Source organism: Globicephala melas, chromosome 10, assembly GCF_963455315.2.
Source record: "Globicephala melas chromosome 10, mGloMel1.2, whole genome shotgun sequence".
Lineage (NCBI taxonomy): Eukaryota > Metazoa > Chordata > Mammalia > Artiodactyla > Delphinidae > Globicephala > Globicephala melas.
In genome coordinates, this window is record NC_083323.1 from 5,462,430 (window position 1) to 5,479,216 (window position 16,787).

Sequence of the window (16,787 nt, forward strand, 5' to 3'; positions counted from 1 at the left end):
CAATTCTGTGTTCCCTCTAAGAATAGTCTTTGAAATATTGGCATGAAGGTCATGACTAGCGGCATTTCTACAGTCTCCAGCTGCCCTCTCAGAAGAGGAATAGATAGGAGGTTGGCCACATTTGTAGGATGTGCTTGAAGATAATGTAACCTATTTTTTTTTTTAATATCACAGGGTTTTAACGTGCAAAATGGCAGTTGTACCAGATTGGCATACTTGGTATCCTCACACACAAAAATTCATGCGTTTCAGACCCCACTCTTCACCATGTAGAGTGTATTCAAGGAATGGTTTCCAAAGTGTGTTCAGACCTTCTTCATGTGAGTATTCCTGAGCAAATGATGCTAACAGTAGATATCGTTACGTATGTTTAGTATGTACTAGACTCTGTACAAAGGCCTCACGTGACATTTAATCCTCACAGTAAAGCTGTGAAATAAATTCCGTTATTGTCCCAGTTTTCTTTATGGGGAATCTGAGATACAGGTTTACCAAGCTACTTGCCCAAAAGTTGTATAGCTTTTAGGTAGCAGGGTTGAGATTTGTACCCAGACAGTGTGATTCCGGGATCCGTGGAATTAACTACTATGTTATCTAGTATACTGCCTCACTCCTCAGTTTTTTCTTAATTAATAGGCTATATTTTTCGAGTAGGTTTTTTTTTTTGTTTTTTTTTGCCGTACTGTGTGGCTTGTGGGATCTTAGTTCCTTGACCAGGGATAGAACCTGGGCCATGGCAGTGAGAGTGCCAAGTTCTAACCACTGTACTGCCAGGGAACTCCCTGAGTAGTTTTAGGGTTACAGAAAAACTGAGCTAAAGTGCAGAGAATTCCCATACACCTCTTCACTCCCCATCCCCAGTTTCCCTTATTAGCAGCATTGGCATTAGTGTGGTACATTCATTAGAATTGATGAGCCATTATTGACACATTATTAGAGTTCACACTCTTTGTGTTGTACGTTCTTTGGGTTTTGATAAACGTATAATGACATGTGTCTACCGTTACTGCTTCATACACAGTAGTTTCACTGCCCTAAGAATCCTCTGTGCTCTGCCTATTCATCCCTCCCCGCCGCAATCCAGGCAACCATTGGTCTTCTTACTGTCTCCGTAGTTTTGCCTTTTTCAGAATGTCATTTAGTTGGAATCATTCAGTCCATAGCATTTTCACATTGGCTTCTTTCACTTAGCAATATGCACTAAAGGCTCCTTCATGTCTGTTCATGATGTGATAGTTCATTTCTTTTTTTCTCTGAATAATATTCTCTTGTATGGGGCTTCCCTGGTGGTGCAGTGGTTGGGAGTCCGCCTGCCGATGCAGGGACACATACTGTGTATGTGGAGCGGCTGGGCCCGTGAGCCATGGCCGCTGAGTGTGCATGTCCGGAACCTGTGCTCCGCAATGGGAGAGGCCGCAACAGTGAGAGGCCTGCGTACCGCCAAAAAAAAAGTCACTTGTATGGATGTACAACAGTTTATTCACTACTGAAGGACATCTTGGTTGCTCTCATGCCTTGGCAATTATGAATAAAGCTGCTATAGACATTTGCATGCAGATTTTTGTGTGGACGTAAAATTTTAACTTATTTGGATCATTCAGTTTTTTTTTTTTTTTTTTTTTGATCATTCAGTTTTAAAGCAACAAAATTTGACATTATAATTTCCCAAAAATGTGTCTTTTCATTTGTCCATTCCTCCCTCCCTCCCTTCCTTCACAAACATTTTCTGAGCCCTAATATGTGACAAGAACTATCACAGGGACGGAGGATAAAGAGACGGGTCCGGTAGAGGGTCTGCCCTGAAGGATCCCACAGTCTTGAGAGGGAGAGGAGGAATTCCAGCAGAACAATACCAGTGCCGGTCCAGAAGCACGTACAAAGCGCTATGAGTGCACAGCCTGAGGGGAACGGGAAGGACTCAGTGGGATGTAGTGAAAGGATGGACCGGAAGAAAGGCATTCTAGTCAGAAGTCACGCTCGCCACCTGTGCTCACCTGCATCAGTGAGAGGCCACAGGCATCTACCAGAGAGACTATTTCAAGTGGGCCATGTGTCTGTCCAAATCTCAGGAAAGAAGGGAGAATGGATGTTGAGGGATAACTGGCAATTTCCAACACAAACATTTATCATCCATAATAAATGTCTTCCAGCCCAATAGCTCCACGCCTAGAGTATACTTCGGATGTATCTCAGTTTAACTAGCTTTCTGACAGTACCAAGAAGAATGGAGTGAAGTGGGATTACTGGAGTAAAGGGCATCCACACCCTTAAGGCTCGTGAGCGCCACCAAATTGCCTTTTGGAAGCTTGTACTGCACATCCCCACAAGTGATATTTACAAGTACTTGTTTCTGAATATCCTAACACAGAATATTATCTCTTACATTTTGTCCATTTGATATGCATAAACAATATTCTGTTGTGATTTTTTTCTTTGTTTTTTTTGCGGTACGCGGGCCTCTCACTATTGTGGCCTCTCCCGTTGCGGAGCACAGGCTCCGGACGCGCAGGCTCAGCGGCCATGGCTCACGGGCCCAGCCGCTCCACAGCATGTGGGACCTTCCCGGACTGGGGCACGAACCCGTGTCCCCTGCATCGGCAGGCGGAATCTCAACCACTGCGCCACCAGGGAAGCCCTTCTGTTGTGATTTTAATCTGCATTTCTCTAATGGTGAGGTTAACTTTGATTGTCAAGTTCATCATGTTTATGTCTTTCTTTTGTCAGCTACCTGTTCATGTCCTTTGCCCATTTACCCACTGTGGGTTGGTCTTTTTAGTTATTTGTATGAGCTCTCTGTATTAAAAATATTAATCCTTTATCTGCCTTATGTGCCATCAGTATCTTTTTTCATTTGTCATTTGCCTTTTATTTATGTTTTTTATGTACTGAATTATTTTTTTCTTTTCTAAATAAAAATTATATATATAGAAACAAATATATTTAAATAAAAATTATATACATACATATATAATGTCTCCTAGCACCCCTTTTCTCTCCAGAGTTGGTCACCATTAAGTGTTTGGCTGGCCTGTCTCTCATGCACGTCATGCATGCACACACACGTGTAGATATGTACTTATATGACTCATATTAAAGAAAGCACAATTCATGGGTGAATCTGTAAGCTACAGATATTAGACACCCTGTTTCCTTTTAAGATGTGTTTTGCTTTATGTTTATGTTTCAATTTGAATAATTTCGGTTGACCTGACTTTCTATTCACTAGTCCTTTCTTCTACTGTGTACAGTTCTGCTGTTAAACAAATTAAATGAGCTCTTCGCTTTGATATTGTATTTTTAATTTCTAGCTTTTTCATGTGCTTTAAAAAAATAGTTTCCACTTCTCTGCTGAAATTCCCTTCGTGTTCAGCATTTTGTCAGTTTTCCCTTAATCTCTTTAACATATTTGTCATTCTTGGATTAAATACCTGATCGTTTCTACATCTGTTCTCTCTGTGGGTCTTCCATGATTCTTTTTTGCTCTTGATCAGGTCACCTTTTCTTTGTTTACTTGTCTTGCAATTTTAAAAGGATTTAACACCAGACATTTGTGTAAAACAGAGCAGAGACAGAAGTAAATCATATTTACCACCAGAAAAAGGTGGTAAAGCCCTCTGCTCAGGCTGCTGGTGAGGTGGGCTGGCTCAGTTTAATTTCTCAGTTGAGCTCTGTCTGGATCTGGTTGCAGTTTTGGTTAGATTCACGTGACCCCTTGTTTCAAATGCTTCCCTTCAACAGGCCTTGCGAGCTGAGCACTGCTGAGACTCCAGCCATCTCTGCTTCAGAGTCCAGCTGCCAGCTTGGCATCCTGTGGCGGGCTCTCTGCTTTCCAGCCCTCCTGCCACTTTTGGAGGGTTTCTGGGGAGCTCTGTTTGTCCTCCAGCTCAGCTGCTAGCTTCGTGCACCTTAGGAGGTCGCCCTCCGCCCTGCCGCCCTGCCTGCAATTGCAGTGGGCTGCTGAGGTGCACTCGGTGAGGGCCCCGTACGCTTCAGAGGGGTTTGCCGCTGGTCTGTACTCAGGCACGGTGAGCAGCTGCCTGACACTTCGGGAAGACCCTGCATCCCTCGGGGCATATCACACAGCTCTCCTGCCTCACTCCCAGCTTTGGGGTGCTTCCTGTGCAACGTGTGAAGGCCCACGAGGACGGGTGCAGACTCGCTCTGTGACTGAGGCTCTTGGGATGCAAATCCATGGGATCGGTCCACGTGGCTACTAAGCAATCGCTTGTTTTCTCCATACCCCTGTGTAGAATGAATCTGCTTCTCTGCCCAAGACTCTTCAAGGGTGAAAGGAGTCATGGGTGTTTTCTCTCTGAGGAGTGGCTGGTCCTTTCTGGAGTTTAGTTTATTTGTACCCTCAGTTCTTTGGTGGGTTTCAAACCCCTCTCTTTTTTTAGCTTATCCTACTTGTTCTCATTGCAGGGTCAGAATGACAATCTGCTGTGACTTTCTGTATCCTAAACGGATGTAGAAAATTTTGTCACATTCCCCCCCAGAAAGATCATATCGGTTAGTACTCTCCCACCAGCAGATTGTGCAAGTTTGGCTACCGCTTTCATTTTAAATTCCAGAAGTTGCATTAGGCTTGCGAAATAAAAAGTCTGCCCTCAAGTAAACTCAAATAGTTTCAAAGCAATATTTCTGATACTTCAAAATTAGATTTTTTTTTTTTTTTTTTTTTGCGGTATGCGGGCCTCTCACTGTTGGGGTCTCTCCCCGTTGCGGAGCACAGGCTCCGGACACGCAGGCCCAGCGCCCATGGCTCACGGGCCCAGCCGCTCCGCGGCACACGGGATTCTCCCGGACCGGGGCACGAACCCGTGTCCCCTGCATCGGCAGGCGGACTCTCAACCACTGCGCCACCAGGGAAGCCCCAAAATTAGAATTATTGATTGCCAAGATGGGGCTGCTTGGAAAGCACCTGAAAATGCGCATGAAAATTCTGAAAAAAAAGATTTCAAGATGGAGACATAAAGACATAAAGGGGTCCCTCTGTGACGCTGGGTTCAGGAGGAGGAATTCCAGGCTGGGCGGGCAGAGGGAGAAATACTCTTCACCAGCTGATGTGGAGCCCTGCAGCTCCGCCACGTGAATCAGCTGCTTCTGAGGTTTGAAGCGACAGTCAGAAAGGCAGAGGGATGCAGGCAGCCACTCCTGCACATTGAGCATCCTTGGAGTTCTCGTGGGAGATTTAAGACCCTTCTCCCCCAGGCTCTGTGCCCAGCCCTCTTCTGCCTGTCTGTCTTCTCCTAGGTGAACATCTGGTTCCACATCCCGAAACACCACCCGTAACAAACAGCAGCTCCGTTGTGACCCCCATCCTAAGCTCCCCGGCTGCCCCCCACCTCGTTGGTTTGTCCTGCTGCCTTTGCGGCACTTGGCACTATCTACCGTTACCTCATCATTCATTTGTCTGTTTCTTGTTTTGCTTCCCCCTCCAGAGTCTAAGCTTTCCAAGAGCAGAGCATCCTAAATGAATGATGGTCACCAAGCCTTTGCAATCTCATTAATAGATATAAGAGATTTACCAAGCTACCATGGTTCTTAGCCTCCTCTTTACCTACTAGGTTATAAAATATCGAAAGGGACTAATCACATCTTCATGTTTATGATACTGATTGGCACCATGAGTTAATTTGTAGTTACTGTGTTTGTAGGGTGTCAGCTGCCCTTTGGTGACACGGGGACTCTGGGACCTAAACCCTTAGAGCTGGGACCCCTTTCCTCACCAGGAAGTGCAGGCGCCCTGCAAGCTCATTCGGGAACTAAACATTCTTCATTATCCTTTAGTATCCAGTGACACTCACCTCTTCCTTGTCTTTGAAAGGAAAAGGTTGTAGATTTAAGAATTACATGTTTTCCCCTCAAAAATTGGCAAGGGGATGAAAAGTGAATATCATATTTTGAAGATTTATTTGAGATAAAATTGATTCTTAACTAAGTTTTATTTCAATATCCATGTTCTTCACTTGTGACATAGGTCCTTTATAGGGAAGATTATCTCCGCTCTTTTTTTCTAATGTTAACTACTATTACTTTATATTGATTGAAATGTAAATTTCAGAGGTGCCACAAATGACTGCAGATTTGCAATTGTGGGTCATCTACTTGTAAACCTAGATGTAGTGGAAGAAATACTGTTTAGAAGTTTGTTGGATTCTAGTACACAGTGAAATGCTGTTTATTGTCTTAGCTTTAAGAGCGTTTAATAAATAGCTGTCTCTCTTTTATAGCCACAGCTGTTGCACATCCAATACTGTCGTCCTTAGATGTAAAACGGATTTTATTTCAAAAAATTACTGATAAAGGAGATGAGTTGAAGAAAGCCTTTCACCTGCTCGACATCAGTAACAACATGACAGTGACAAAGAATGAACTGTGAAGAGTCATCACAACCTTCCTGCTGCCTCTCACGAGAGAACAGTTTCAAGATGTGCTGGCTCAGGTACAGTGCGGAAAAGACTCAGAATCACCCAGTATGGAGGGGGGGATGCAGTATATTACAGGAGCATGTAACCTCGTCTGGCTTTCCCCCACTGTCCCAAATAGAGTTTTGTTTGTCACAATTCAATTAAATTCTGGCAGGTTTGGGACAGTTATCATGTGCTTGGGTCATATTTTGTGTGTAGCACTATTATAGTCATATTAGTTTATTTTTTAAGGCTTCCATATAAAGAGTATTTGGTCAACATGTACTTTGAAACTTAGTATTTGCGTTTGTTCTTACCTGAAGTGGTTATTGAGCATCTACTGTATGCTCAACCCAATGCAGAGCAATCAGACAGTTTTCAGCTATTATTTCTTCAAATATTTTTTTCTACCTCTTCCTCTGCTCTCTCGGACATTTTGGTATTGTCTTCCAGACCCCTGAGGCTCTGTTCATTTTATAAAATATTTTTCCTGTCTGTCTTTTGGATTGCATAATTTTCATTGATGTGTCTTCAAATTTACTGACTCTTTCTTAGCATCTCCATTCTGCTATGAAGTCCATTCAGTGAATTTTTAATTTTAGACATTGTATTTTTCAGTTTTAGAGTTTTCATTTGGTTCTTTTTTAATAATTTCTGTTTATCTGCTTAGATTTCTTGGTTTTCCTTTCAATTATGAGCATATTTCTTTGACTACATTGAGCGTAGTTAAAATAGCTGCTTAAAAGTCCTTATCTGGTAATTCTAACATCTGGATCATCTCAGGGTTGGCCTGCTTTGATTTTTTTCCTTTGAGAAGGGTCACATTTCTCTGGTTCTTCATTTTTGAGCATATTTGGATAATATCCCAGACTAGTGCTATTCAATAGAAATATAAAGTGAGTCACATAAATAATTTTAAATTTTCCAGTAGCTACATTACAAAAATAAAAAGAAATAGGTGAAATTAACTTTAATAATATTTTTATTTGACCAAATAAATGTATCTAAAATATTATCTCATTTCAACATGTAATCACTATTTAAAATTGGTAATAAGATATTTTACATTCTTTTCTGTGTACTAAGTCTACAGAGCCTGGTATGTACTTTACACTTACAGAAGACCTCAATGCTGACACCAAATTTCCATTGGAAATACTTTATCTGTATTTAGATTTCATAAAAGTTGCTGTTGAAATATTAGATTCATATACTCGGTCATTCCAAACTTAAAAGTTTTCCCAAAGTGAAGTTAATTTTAGAATTTAAATCAATTAACATGAAACTTAACAAACGGTTCAGCTCATCAGTTGCCCTAGCCACATTTCCAGTGCTTGGGAGTCACATACGGCTCTGGCTGTTCATTAAACAGTGCAGCGCTAAACGTCACGAATGCTGTGCTGTGGAGACTCTGGATTCTGTTATATTCCTCTGAGACTTTTGATACTTTTGCTTTGACAGGCAGTTAACTTGCAAATTCTCCCTCACCTGCAGTGGGCAGTCATTCATATCTTGATTCAGCTTTCTGGTCTTTTGCCGGGACTCTTGAGTCTGACCTGCACGCACATGGTTCAAGCGCCAGCTGGAAGTGTGGACAGAGTGCGTACACAGAAAGTGTTGCTCCTCCTCTTTCAGGTTCCTCTCACATTGGTTTTTGTTTTGTTTTTTTGTTTTGTTTTTGCGGTACATGGGCCTCTCACTGTTGTGGCCTCTCCCGTTGCAGAGCACAGGCTCCGGACGTGCAGGCTCAGCAGCCATGGCTCACGGGCCCAGCCGCTCCGCGGCATGTGGGATCTTCCCGGACCAGAGCACGAACCCGCGTCCCCTGCATCGACAGGTGGACTCTCAACCACTGCGCCACCAGGGAAGCCCTGCTTTATTGTTTTTAAAAAAGCAATCACAAAGTCACAGACAAGTTGGAAGTATAGTGCAAAGAACAATTTTCTCTTTCGTAAGCCATTTGAGGGTAAGCTGCTCCATTACCTCAAATATTTCAGTGTATGTTTCCTTAAAACCAGAGCCCTGTTCTGTACACCTACAGTCCAGCCGTCATGGTAAGGATAGTAATGTCAACTCATGTCAGCCGTCTCAGCCCCAGGCCCCAGGTCACAATCATGCAGTGCATTTGGCAAGTCTCCTATAGTCTAGAACACTTCTTCAGTCTTTCCTTAGTCTTGAGGACCATAACACTTTGAAGATTGCAGACCTGTTATTTTGTAGAGTGTCCCTGACTTGAGTTATCGGATGTTTCCTGATGACTAGATTCAGGCTTGCGTCTTTGGCAGGAATGTCACAGAAATGACGCTGTGCTCTTCTCAATGCTTTTCTTAGCTTACAGGTGATTTCCGTCTGTCCCATTACCGCTGATGTTCACTGCGGTCACTTGATTAAGGTGGAATCTATCAGACCCATCTGTCTTTTTCCTGGTGGAGTGCTCTTTATCTACTTTGTAATTAATAAGCATTTTGTGGGAGAAAATTTGAAACTATGTAGATATGCCATTCCTCACCAAACTTTCATGTATTCATTTATTGTTTATATGTTTGCAGGGACTCAAGATTTCCTGTTTTATTAAGTGGCTTATGATCCATTATTTTCATTATTTATTTTGATGTTTCAATTGTCCCTAATATAGCCAGTAGGAGCCCCTTCATGCTGGTTTCTGTGTCCTTTTGACATGTCCCCATCATTCTTTGAGCACTTCCTTACTTTCTGATACAAGATATTATAAACTCACTTGTACTTTCCTTGCCTCGGTCCCAGAATCGTCCATTTCTCCAAAGAGCTCTGGTTCCTTTTAATGGAACAAAAGTAACCAGAATCTGGGATCTGAGTATACCAGAGCTTCTCCTTGCTCCAGGCCCTCTAAGTGGGCAGAGCCCTAGGGGATATAGTCCATATATAAACATGTATGCACAGTTACCTACCCTTACATCTACGTGTATTTCTATATCAATCTATATATTGAAAACCGTGAGTTCACACCAATACCGCCAATTCTAACCCAGTACCTCAGGGTTCATTGTAATTTTCTCACTTTCTATGTTTGTAACTACCGTTTTAGACAATGAGCCACTTGGCTTCTGTGTTCTGAGTATATTCACTTATTTGATCAGCCTCCCTGGCATGTGACTCATCTCCCATGTCCAGCACCTCCACCCCCGGGTGGATGCCCTCTTCCTCCAACCCTGCTCTGGAGCACGGTTCCCCCATGTTGCAGACGCCACTTTTGTCTGCCCCATCTAATGACTGTAGGACTGAATTGTGAGGGAACAGACAGGGAAGGAGGGAAGGGGAGGAATGATGAAGAGCTTTTCTCTTCTTCTTTTAAAAAATGTATCCCCTTTATTCACTTCCAGAATTTCACAAATAGTATATATTGATTCTTTTACATGTCACCTTTTATTGTATCTGCATTTTAAATAAAAGCTTTATAAAGATATAATTTACATATCATAAAATTCACCATTCAAAAATGGACAAGTTCCTGGTTTTTCATATATTCACAGAGTTGTGCAACCATCACCACCATCTAATTCCAGGACATTTTATCACCCCCAAAGGAAACTTTGTACTCATAAGCAGTCACTCCCCACTCCCCTTCCCCTAATCCCTGACATCCATTAATCTATTGATACCTTAAGTCACAACAGATTGCCACTTCTGGAGAGTTCATAAAATGGAATAATGTAATATATGATCTTTTGTAACTGGCTTCTTTCACTAAGCATAATGTTTAGTTATGCTAAGCATCCACGTTATAGCATGAATCAGTATTTCATCCCTCATTATGGCTGAATAATATTCCACTGCATGGATACACTGCACTTTATCATCAGCTGATGGCTCTTTGGGTTATTTACACTTTTTGGCTTTTGTGAACAATGCTGCTGTGAAATTTCATGTACAAATTTTTATGTGGACGTATGTTTTCACTTCTCTTGGGTACATACCTAGGAGTGGAATTGCTGTGTCATATGGTAATGTTCTCTTGCTTTTAAAGAACCTTTGTCCTCACAAATATCGCATGTTTCCTCATAACCTGGATTTAACTGTTCCTTTCTTTATACCAAATGGAAAGTTAAAATATTATTTCCTGCTGATATCTCCCTATATTCATGATCTAATCTTAATTTAAAATTTTGACAGCCTTCCCAAGCTAATCAACTATGCAGGAAGAGGAAAAGTACAGAAGATGTGAAATGTGCATCCGTTTTTTAAAAGCTACATCTGTTTTTAAAAGAAGTCACTGAGAACTGTAGAACTTAAGAGACTTTAAAAAACAGGTTCTGATAGTCTATCTTATAATCAGGACGTTTTTCTAGAACCTGGAGCTCCTGTGACCCCCTCCTGTATAAACCAAGGAGACTGCAGTGTGGTGCCTTTTCAGGAGGCCAGGTTCATTGGGAATGAAGAGGAGGGGTTCTCATCCTAATCCCTGGAGTTCACAGTTTGTGTCCCTTTTCTAGATCTTTTCATGACTAATCCAGGTGGTGATACAGACTTTCTTTTTCAATAGTTAATATAAGCTTAACTGGAAATACATAAAACAGGTAAAATATTTCATGGGAATCTCACCCTTAAAATTAGAAAAGAATTTTTCCAGTTATAGTGAATTTACTTTACCTTTAATTTTATTTCAAGAACCATGTCAAGAATGTTTGAACGTCAGGGTGTTTTGATGATTGATCAGGGCAAGAGTGATGAGGAGGCATTGCTTGTAACCTGCCTTATACCTTAGTTTCATTAATAGTAAAATGAATTTTTAAAAAATGTGGCTTCAGTCTCTGAATATTAATGTAAACATTTTAAAAGAGGTTGAATTGGTAAATAGATTCCAGAGAAACTGAAAGCATTTCCACTAAGATCAGGAACAAGACAAGGTTGTCCACTCTCACCACTCTTATTCAACATAGTTTTGGAAGTTTTAGCCATAGCTATCAGAGAAGAAAAAGAAATAAAAGGAATCCAAATAGGAGAAGAAGAAGTAAAGCTGTCACTGTTTGCAGATGACATGATACTATATGTAGAGAATCCTAAAGATGCTACCAGAAAACTACTAGAGCTAATCAATGAATTTGGTAAAGTAGCAGGATACAAAATTAATGCACAGAAATCTCTGGCATTCTTATACACTAATGATGAAAAATCTGAAAGTGAAATTAAGAAAACACTCCCATTTACCATTGCAACAAAAAGAATAAAACATCTAGCAATAAACCTACCTAAGGAGACAAAAGACATGTATGCAGAAAATTATAAGATACTGATGAAAGAAATTAAAGATGATACAAATAGATGGAGAGATATACCATGTTCTTGGATTGGAAGAATCAACATTGTGAAAATGACTCTACTACCCAAAGCAATCTACAGATTCAATGCAATCCCTATCAAACTACCACTGGCATTTTTCACAGAACTAGAACAAAAAATTTCACAATTTGTATGGAAATACAAAAGACCTCGAATAACCAAAGCAATCTTGAGAATGAAAAATGGAGCTGGAGGAATCAGGCTCCCTGACTTCAGACTATACTACAAAGCTACAGTAATCAAGACAGTATGGTACTGGCACAAAAACAGAAATATAGATCAGTGGAGCAGGATAGAAAACCAGAGATAAACCAACACACGTATGGTCACCTTATCTTGATAAAGGGGGCAAGAATATACAGTGGAGAAAAGACAGCCTCTTCAATAAGTGGTGCTTGGAAAACTGGACAGCTACATGTTAAAGTATGAAATTAGAACACTCCCTAACACTGTACACAAAAATAAACTCAAAATGGATTAAAGACCTAAATGTAAGGCCAGACACTATCAAACTCTTAGAGGAAAACATAGGCAGAACGCTCTATGACATAAATCACAGCAAGATCCTTTTTGACCCACCTCCTAGAGAAATGGAAATAAAAACAAAAATAAACAAATGGGACCTAATGAAACTTAAAAGTTTTTGCACAGCAAAGGAAACCATAAACAAGACCAAAAGACAACCCTCAGAATGGGAGAAAATATTTGCAAATGAAGCAACTGACAAAGGATTAATCTCCAAAATTTACAAGCAGCTCATGCAGCTCAATAACAGAAAAACAAACAACCCAATCCAAAAATGGGCAGAAGACCTAAATAGACATTTCTCCAAAGAAGATATACAGATTTCCAACAAACACATGAAAGAATGCTCAACATCACTAATCATTAGAGAAATGCAAATCAAAACTACAATGAGGGGCTTCCCTGGTGGCGCAGTGGTTGAGAGTCTGCCTGCCGATGCAGGGGAAACAGGTTCGTGCCCCGGTCCGGGAAGATCCCACATGCCGCGGAGTGGCTAGGCCCGTGAGCCATGGCCGCTGAGCCTGCGCGTCCGGAGCCTGTGCTCCGCAACGGGAGAGGCCAAAACAGTGAGAGACCCGTGTACCGCAAAAAAAAAAAAAAAAAAAAAAACTACAAATAGAACCACCATACGACCCAGCAATCCCACTACTGGGCATATACCCTGAGAAAACCATAATTCAAAAGGAGTCATGTACCACAATGTTCATTGCAGCTCTATTTACAATAGCCAGGACATGGAAGCAACCTTAGTGTCCATCGACAGATGAATGGATAAAGAAGATGTGGTATATATATATACAATGGAATATTACTCAGCCATAAAAAGAAACGAAATTGAGTTATTTGTAGTGAGGTGGATGGACCTAGAGTCTGTCATACAGAGTGAAGTAAGTCAGAAAGAGAAAAACAAATACCGTATGCTAACACATATATATGGAATCTAAGAAAAAAAAAAAAGGTCATGAAGTACCTAGGGGTAAGACGGGAATAAAGGCACAGACCTACTAGAGCATGGACTTGAGCATATGGGGAGGGGGAAGGGTGAGCTGGGACAAAGTGAGAGAGTGGCATGGACATATATACACTACCAAACGTAAGGTAGATAGCTAGTGGGAAGCAGCCGCATAGCACAGGGAGATCAGCTAGGTGGTTTGTGACCATCTAGAGGGGTGGGATAGGGAGGGTGGGAGGGAGGGAGACGCAAGAGGGAAGAGATGTGGGAACATATGTATATGTATCACTGATTCACTTTGTTATAGAGCAGAAACTAACACAGCATTGTAAAGCAATTATACTCCAATAAAGATGTTAAAAAAATTTTTAAACAGTACAATAAAAAAAATGTGGCTTCAGTCTCTGAATATTAATATAAACATTTTAAAAGAAGTTGAATTGGTAAATGGATTCCAGAGAAGGAAAACTAAGTTCCGTTCTGGTCCTGGTGGTTGTGCTGGGTTGGGGAAAGAGAAGTCTTGGAAGGTACTTATCAACATACTGGATGTGGATTTACAAACTACGCTCCCCCAGCCCCAGTCTAAGAATTGCTTTCAGTGATTCATCAGTGGACGGTTTTGATTCTCCAACATTTTTGCCAGAATAGCAAATACTGGAGAGGTGACTTGGGTTGTCTAAGCGCTTAGTTTTGTAGACCAGTCATTGCAAATGTGTATCTGCCACATTAGAATTTGCATTAGACCATAAGTAGCAATATGAAATGTGACAAAAGCGTCAATAGATTTTTAAAAATATTTATTTATTATTTATTTTTGGCTGCGTTGGGTCTTAGTTGCTGCGCACAGGCTTTCTCTAGTTGCGGCGAGCAGGGGCCACTCTTCATTGCGGTGTGCGGGCTTCTCATTGCGGTGGCTTCTCATTGCGGAGCACGGGCTCTAGATGCACGGGCTTCAGTAGTTGCAGCACGCGCGCTCAGTACTTGTGGCTCGCAGGCTCTAGAGCTCAGGCTCAGTAGTTGTGGTGCACAGGCTTAGTTGCTCCACGGCATGTGGGATCTTCCTGGACCAGGGATCGAACCCGTGTCTCCTGCATTGGGAGGTGGATTCTTAACCACTGTGCTACCAGGGAAGTCCCAGCTTCAAAAGATTGATGTATTTTAAGGCAGGGTGGTTAGTGTAGTGAGATGAACTTGGGCTCTGGAGTCACAGATTTCTGTGACTAAATGACTTAATGGCAGTGCCATGCAGGGAGGTCACACCTCTGCTCTGTGAAATGTGGAAAATTTCAACCTCCTCAGAAGGTAGTTTGGGGCTAAATGAGTTAAAACCAAGAGCAGTGCCTGTACCCGTTTATAAAGTATGAGCTCTCCAGATGTAAGTTTCTTCCCCTCCATGTTAACTCTTATCACTACCAAGACCAGGAGGGCATCCAGTCTGGGAAACTGCACGTTTAATCTGTTCTTGACCTTCTTCTGTAAAACTAGGGAACCTTTGAAGCGTCTACCCAAATTATATCTACTAAAAAATGCCCCGTCAGAAATCCAAGTCCTAGGTGTCCTTTCCAGGAAAAGGCTTCACAAAGGCCTGCCCTGTGAGCCACTCTCCCTCTGGGCCCATTTCCTAGTTATACATGTTTTTAACAGCAAGGAGAAATTTAACAGCAAGTCTTCCTTTGGGGAAGACTGAGATAACCGTGCTAGGCTTTGAGACTGGAATTTTAAGGGTTAAGTAAATACCAAACTTGGTTATATAGGCTTGGGAGCCATTCAGCTGTATGGGAAATTGTACTTTGTGTATTTGTATGAAGCTTAATAAAATATATTTATATTGATTATATATTTATTTTAATTTTAATTTCATAATGCTTTTTTGGGGGAAATAATTATTTTCACTTTTAAAAAAATTTGACATTTTATTTAAAAATAATTTCAAAGCTCCAGAAAATTTGTAAGGATAAGAGTGGTACAAACAGTAGCCATATACCCTTTACCCAGATTTGACAGTTGTGAACATTTAGCCTCGTTTGCTTCTCCCGTGATCTTTCGTTCATACATATCTGCAAATAATATATGCGAAATACACAGTGTGTACATAATTTTTTTCTGAACTATTCAAGAGGATGTTGCTTATATTAATGGTTCTTTAATTCTAAATACTTCAGTGTGTATTTCCTTAAGAATAAGAACTATTCTCTTACATAATCACAGTACAGTTAACAACTTCAGTAAACTAAACATTGAGATAATAATACTTTAATTTAACCTATAGTCCATATTAACCCACTTGACCCAATGATGTCCTTTATAGAATTTTAGATTTGAAAATGATTTTTTTCTACCTTGAAATTATATGAATGTACAGTAAGTACACATGACACTCAGAGGGTTAATTATGCCTCAGACTTTTGGGAAATACATATATATATATATATATATATAGTTATACATATACACATATATAAAAATACATATACACATATATATAAATACATATACATATATAACATATATATTAGAATATATTTCTATTAATTGTACTTATCTTTTAGATAGACCTAGATTTTAGAGAATTTTGTAGACAACTTGTTGGCTTTTAACTGAGCACAGACTGGCATTCTGGCGTTCATGCTGCTTCTGCTTAGTCTGCTGAGGGTGCATGTCAACTCAGACACCTGGATTGAGTAGCTGTGACTGTTACTGGAATGCCCATCCCACTAAGAATGTCCTGCCTTACATCATGAAACCTGCCGTGCTGTCCACTGCTTGGATCTGAATTCTCTAACGGGCGGTTATTCTTCTTGTTTGGGCGTAGATCCCCCTCACCAGCTCTGGTGCCCTTCCGTACCTTGTATTCCTGTCCAGATTTGGTGGAATTGACCTGAATATAAATGTTATACAGAGGTAAGTTTATTTTTCCTCATATGCAAATGTGAAACTTGAAATGATAAGAAATAGGACACAAGGTCATTAGAGATAAATCATGTCAACAGATACAATCCTCAGTCAAAAATTTTATTCAGAGAAGAGTCTAACGTCTAAATGAGATATATTTCAGAATAAGAGAAATAATACTGTATTAAAATTGGAAGCATAGCAGATTAAAACCAGACTAACATATTTCATATGCAATGCATTTCATATTTGGAAATAAGGAATTTAATTTTTTTTTTTGGCCGCGCCATGTGGCTTGCGGGATCTTAGTTCCCCAACCAAGTATTGAACCCAGGCCCCGGCAGTGAAAGCACTGAGTCCTAACCACTGGACCGCCAGGGAATTCCCTGGAAATAAGGAATTTAAACTTCGAAGTAGACGTATTAAGATGCCAAATTTTAAATTTGTTTGTTTTTATACATTTTAATGTCTTTCATTGGATAGTGATCATATTTTGGTAGCTAGAAATGAAGTATTTTTAAAAAGATCTTTGTATGAGCTCCTCTGTATTTCATAATTGTAGCATGAGCATGAAGCTCATTTGCTTTATGTGCAAAATGAGAGAGTTAAAGTCTGAACTTTAATGTCTCTATCAGCTGTAAAGGTCTTTGATTCTAGTGTATGATGTAGGAAATATTATTTTAGTAAAAAAA

The 16,787-nt window shown here is 40.6% G+C and overlaps 1 protein-coding gene across 1 annotated transcript in view; it reads left to right on the forward strand.

Annotated features, from left to right (window-relative positions):
• The window catches only part of LOC115852690 (EF-hand calcium-binding domain-containing protein 6-like), an 89,120-nt gene that overhangs the window by 28,102 nt on the left and 44,231 nt on the right, over positions 1–16,787 (forward strand). Inside the window, exons 3-5 of the mRNA XM_070046462.1 lie at positions 175–320; positions 6,234–6,445; positions 16,016–16,104. The gene's annotated coding sequence lies outside the window, so the exon portion shown is untranslated. The remainder of the gene's footprint in view (positions 1–174; positions 321–6,233; positions 6,446–16,015; positions 16,105–16,787) is intronic.